The sequence below is a fragment of the Cyprinodon variegatus genome, unplaced genomic scaffold (assembly GCF_000732505.1).
Source record: "Cyprinodon variegatus isolate N-32 unplaced genomic scaffold, C_variegatus-1.0 Scaffold225, whole genome shotgun sequence".
In the NCBI taxonomy this organism is placed as follows: domain Eukaryota; kingdom Metazoa; phylum Chordata; class Actinopteri; order Cyprinodontiformes; family Cyprinodontidae; genus Cyprinodon; species Cyprinodon variegatus.
The window spans coordinates 840,506-847,013 of NW_015150678.1; positions in this window are offsets into that span (position 1 = coordinate 840,506).

The window sequence follows — 6,508 nt, forward strand, 5'->3', positions numbered from 1 at the left end:
AAGAAGAAAAGGGACAAACCTAGAACAGATAATGGATGTCTATTCTATTAACATTTCTCTATCTGTATAATGGGTCTGTTTTATGTGTTGTCTTCTCAATTCATAGGCCTAGGGCGGCTCTCGTTTGATGGTCGTTTGGTGCATGGCGTGTGTTTGAAGCCGCTTGTGGAGAAATGTCCTGGGCCGTGAGTAGTGAGGAAACAGGAAGCGATTCTTGTGGGATGGAAGAGGGAAAAAGTGACAATGAAGAAGGTTGGAAGATAGCAACATCAAAAAATGAGAAAAAGCGGAAAAAACAGAGATCAGTTAAAGGGGAGTCCAGCTCAGAACAATCCAGTGATGATCAATCCATACATTCCACAGCACAAAAAAATGAATACAAAGTCATATTCAAAATCATTAATCAGGCAGACTCTTTTACAAATTGGAATCCGGTTCACTTAACAAAAAACATAAATAAACTTGTTGGAGAAGTCAGAGGTGCCAGAATTCTGTACAGTGGAGATCTGTTAATAAACTGCAGAGACAGCGCCCAGCAAGGCAAAGCAATATGAATCAATAAAATTGAAGGGATAAGAGTTCAGTGCAGCTTAATGGAGAACAAAAACATCAGCAGGGGAGTCATTGGATGAGTTCCTCTAAAAGTTTCTGACAAATAGATTCTGGAAAACATAAGCGGTGCAAAAGTAAAAGAAGTAAAACGGTTAAAAACAACAAGAAACGGAGAAAGATCTGACAGTTTATCTGTGCTAATTAAATTCGAGGAAGAGCAATTACCAAGCAAAGTATTCATCGGTTACATCAGCTGTCAAAATTTACAATCCTCCACCATTGAGATGCTTTAAATGCCAAAAATTCGGACACATAGCAGCAGTTTGTAAAGGAAAACAGAGGTTTGGAAGGTGTGCAGGAGAACACGAATGTGGTAAATGTGGAAAAGAAGCTCAAATAAAATGCTGTAATTGTGGTGGAGAACATACTGCTGCTTATCGTGGCTGTGAAGTAAGCAAAGGGTCTGAGGAAATACAAAAAATGAAATTTGAGCTCGGAATAACCTACGCTGAAGCTGCAAAAAGGATTCCATCTCAGTTAGAAAAACCCAAACAGTTCAACACGGCAAATTCCAAACCTCTAGAGAACTGTCCAAAAATTGATGAAGACTCACTAATTGTTAAAAAGAGAAACTTTGTTCTATTCATGGTGGAAGTGATTAATTGTACTGCACAGACGACAAAAAAAACAAAACAAAGAAAAACAAAAAAAATCAAATTAATAGTGAAGGCTGCAGAAAAATATCTGGACGTGAAAGATTTGAACTGGGAGATGGTTGGAAGCATGATGGGAGGACCGATCGGACCATTAGAAACTGGCAGAGTGACGTTGACTTCTTCTTCTTCTTGTCGAGTTTTATGGCGGTTGGCAACAAACTGTTAGTAGCATTACCGCCACTTACTGGTATGGAGTGTGGTTCGTGATGGTTTAAATATTTATCCTGATACACTCTACCCTAACTTCTTCTAAACATACATTCACACATTCACACTTAAAAATACATACATATTTGTGCACAGCTTTGTATATCATTCCTTCACTCACAAACACACTTACTATAATTAAATTGTGACGTTGACTTAAAGATAAATTAAAATTATAAGGGAAAATGTGATTTAGCATTATGTGGGATTAAGTTACACAGTTCTTTTTTTTTTTCTTTTTTTTTCTGGGGTGAATCGTTTCCTTTAGCCTTGCTTTACTCCATATTAGTTGGTGGCGGTAATTCACAAATTTCACAAGTTTGCCAACCGCCATAAAACCTCATAAGAAGAAGAAGAATAGGCCTAGGGCCCCGAATTTCCTAACTCCGCCCGTGTGTGCGCACCACGAAGTCAGCAGGTGCGCACTCACCTGTCCCACTAATGAGAGTCAGGGTGGGGCTTCTGTACATTTTTTTATTGACCGCTTCATTTCACCTTGTTTTTCAGTATTTATTCATTTTCTATTTTAATCAACTGGTTTCATTTGTTCGCTATATTGAGCAGCGCTGTCATTACTTGTGTTTGTGATAATAAACCAAACAAAAAGCGTCCTGGATGTCAGATTATCCGAAATAAATCCCTAAGAGCGATACAAAAAGGACAACAACCGAGGACCAGACTCAACTCTGAGCGGCTAAAAGGATCTGGTTGGAAGCAGCAACAGTTTTGTCAAATAAAAAATTACTTTTTATGGAAATAGTCATCATCTTCTTCATCATCATCGCGGACACGCGCAAATAGACTTCTGTTCTTCCGGAGCAGCGAAGCCACAGCTGAGTGCCACATCATACGTTTGATTCACCTGGAAACAGGTAGAGCTGAACCTGTTGGCTTCTGGATGAAGGAATCTGCTTTGATCGATTTCTGGCAAATCAGAATAATTCATGGAATGGACGCTCCGTTGGATACATTGGCGCACTGATGATGGTGTAAGTTCTCCGTGTTTTTTTTACCTGATGACTTGGAGGCATAAAATATGTGGTGGATTCCTGCTCATGTTGGTACGGAAGAGGATTAGGGCCAATGAAAAAAAAAGTTAAGTAAGTTTTTTATTTAATTTCAGTATGAAATGAGGAAAAAACTCAGAATTCTGACTTTTTTTTCTACCAATTCTGACTTTAATCTCAGAATTCTGACTTTAATCTCAGAATTATGACTTTAATCTCAGAATTATGACTTTAATCTCAGAATTATGACTTTAATCTCGGAATTATGACTTTAATCTCAGAATTATGACTTTTTTTCTCCCAATTCTGCCTTAAATCTCAGAATTAGGACTTTTTTTTCCTCCCAGTTCTGACTTTAATCTTAGAATTCTGACTTTAATCTCAGAATTCTGACTTTAATCTTAGAATTCTGACTTTAATCTTAGAATTCTGACTTTAATCTCAGAATTACAACTTTAATCTCAGAATTACAACTTTAATCTCAGAATTACGACTTTAATCTCAGAATTCTGCCTTAAATCTCAGAATTATGACTTTTTTTTCCTCCCAATTCTGCCTTTAATCTCAGAATTATGACTTTTTTTTCTCCCAATTCTGCCTTAAATCTCAGTATTATGACTTTTTTTTCTCCCAATTCTGACTTTAATCTCAGAATTCTGACTTTTTTTTCTCCCAATTCTGCCTTAAATCTCAGAATTATGACTTTTTTTCTCCCAATTCTGACTTTAATCTCAGAATTAGGACTTTTTTTCCTCCCAATTCTGCCTTAAATCTCAGAATTAAGACTTTTTTTCTCCCAATTCTGCCTTAAATCTCAGAATTATTACTTTTTTTTCTCCCAATTCTGACTTTAATCTCAGAATTNATTATGACTTTTTTTTCTCCCAATTCTGCCTTTAATCTCAGAATTATGACTTTTTTTCCTCCCAATTCTGCCTTAAATCTCAGAATTATGACTTTAATCTCAGAATTATGACTTTAATCTCAGAATTATGACTTTTTTTCTCCCAATTCTGCCTTAAATCTCAGAATTATGACTTTTTTTTTCTCCCAATTCTGCCTTTAATCTCAGAATTATGACTTTTTTCCTCCCAATTATGACTTTAATCTCAGAATTATGACTTTTTTTCTCCCAATTCTGCCTTAAATCTCAGAATTGTGACTTTTTTTCTCCCAATTCTGACTTTAATCTCAGAATTCTAAATTAATTCTGACAGCTAACAAATGTGTTAGCATCAAGTCGTAGACATGTTTGTGTTAGAGACTAAACTAGCTCTCTTGTTTTAATCACCTTTTGCTCTTCCATTAACAAAATAGCATCACTTTTTACATGCCCTTGCCTAATTCCATAATATGAAACCAATGTGTCACTGTTCCTCCCAAACAACTCACATCTTTGTCAGTGAAGCTGAGCGCTCCACATCTCCTCCTTCATGATGCCCTTCTACATTAAGATCCAAAATTCTGAGATTCAAGTCAAAATGTTAAACTGTAATAATATTTAAAAACAAATCTAATCTAATCCTGTTTAATTTGAAACTAAATCCTTTGAACCATCTGTAAAATAATTGCAATTCTTAATTCTGTCATTTTACAAAACATACCCAGTTATTATCATTATTAATCTGCATGTCTTTACAAACCGATCAACATTCAAATATGGAAAGAACCAAAAAGGTGTAACTGGATAAGGCGCCGCAGCACAGTATCCCTTTCCCTGTATACCTATTTCCCTAATGACTTTATTGCCCATGCAAAACAATCTATTTTAGCTTTTCTACTCTCCCAGCAATGTCTCTGCATTCTTACTGTTGGATTATTCTCCTCCTTATGTCCCTGTAAACTCCCCCAATAATTCAGCATAATTTGTTTTTGTTTTTTTAAATATAAAGGAATCTCCCCAGTTTCCACCTGCATCGCAAAGAGGAAGATATCTTCATAAATGGAAATGTGTTGCACAATGTGCCTGGTTAGGAATGTGTGTTGTGGAGACTCAAATGGAGGTGGATTAGTGCACCACGGAAGTAAGTGTGCTTCGTTTCACTTTGTTTTTCAGTATTCATTCATGTTCTACATATTAATCAAGTGATCTCACATCATTTGCTTTATTCAGCTGTGCTGTCATAAGTTGTGTTGGTGCTAATAAGCCAAACAAAAGGCCTTCTGCATGTCAGATTATCTGTGATAATCTATTAAGAGCGTCACAAATAGGGCAACAAACGAGGACAGACTCAACTCTCAGCGGCTAAAAGGATCTGGTTGGAAGCAGCAATAGCACACATGTTAGAAAAGGATAACAAATAATAACTAATAACAGTGATACTCTCAGAAGAATATAACTTAAATACATGTAAAAAGTACACCTCAGAAAATTTAAATTTGTTCAAAAAGTTAATTAAGTAAATGTAACAAAGTAAATATAACTAGATATACCATAGCCAAAGGCACATCTCTTCACCTATAAGAAAAGTTAATATAGGAAAACAATCCTCAGTAAAACAATCCTGCTTTTATCAGCAACTTTTTACACGGGTCAGTATATTTTGAGACTGTTGCATCATTACAGCTAACTTAACAAATGAAAAGATAAATAAATATATAGATGGTCTATACACAAACGGACTAAATTATTGCTACTCCTTGTTTAACAGAAGATAAACCCACAATGGTCACAGAAACATAAACTGAATCTGACAAAGGTAAAAATAAATAAAACTTCTATGAAAATAAAGAAATGAAACAAAATCAGACATCCCTGCTCATTGCTTTGCTGTTTGTGGATAAACATCATCCCATGCTGCTGAGTTCTTACTATATTGTGGCATTTTCAAACTATTTTGTAAAGAACAACTGGCGCTGCTGTAGCCACACAAAATGCTGCAGGCAAACGTTTGGAAAGCTCAGTGAGAGCAGCAGGGGGCATTTCATCATAAACCCGCCAAATTATTTCTTGCCGCGAGAAAAAAAAAAGATTAGAAGTTTTGCATGGATTATTAGTAAAATAACACAAAAATTTCAAATACACAGTTTAGAAATAAGTTCAATGTTACCTTTATCACTTTTTCCACCCTGTATTTTACTAGAAGTAAAGGTAGAAACATTAATCGAAAACTGATAAGAGACTTTGTATTTAAGTATGGCATAAACAAACGCTGGAGAAAAAGTGACAGAAAAGGAGGGATAGAGGAAGTATAGGAGGAGAAATAATAGGAAGAAGAAATGGAAAGGAATGATTAATTACAATATTAAGATTTGGACATACAGGAGTTAACTCCACACTCTTTATAGCAGAAAAGCATGAAGGAGGAACAAATTGAACATGTTATATTGAGATGTTAGAAATATGAGCAAGAAAGAAGAGTCAAGGGGAGAGTGTTTGGAAAAAATAAAGATGGGTTTATAAAGATTAGATTAAAATTACTTGATGATGAGTGACACTCCATTCCTATGGCAGCTGATGGTGGTCGTATCCCTTCGATGCTTTTTCATGGTGGTTATCTCCAGAAAATCAGTTAATTTTCTCATTATCTAAAGATAAGGAAAGCTGTTTTCTCATGATTAGGTTATTGTTGCGTGTTAAAACTGATTACATCCTTCAATACCACAACAGTGGGAGAGGATTTATAAGTATAAGTCATGGCAGTCTGTGTATAATTCTGTGAATAATCCAGTGTTTAACTTTTAGGAAATGAGAAGACGTTGTTGGTTTGATGATTTGGTTTGATGATGCCGGGTGTTTTCTGAACAGCCCCGGTGTTACATAACGGGCGCAGTTTGTAAAGTTAAGCAGTCAAAAATAAGGAAACAATGTTTATGGTTATTAAGCGTGTTTTAAATGAAAAATAAGGGGGTTATTTTTATTTTTTGACTTTGTCATCATTCATTTATAAAAAATCTTACTTTGTTAAATAAATATTTAGTTTGGAGCTAAATATTTAGTTTATAAATTAAACATTTAGTTTGTTAAATAAATGTTTAGTTTGGAGCTAAATATTTAGTTTATAAATTAAACATTTAGTTTGTTAA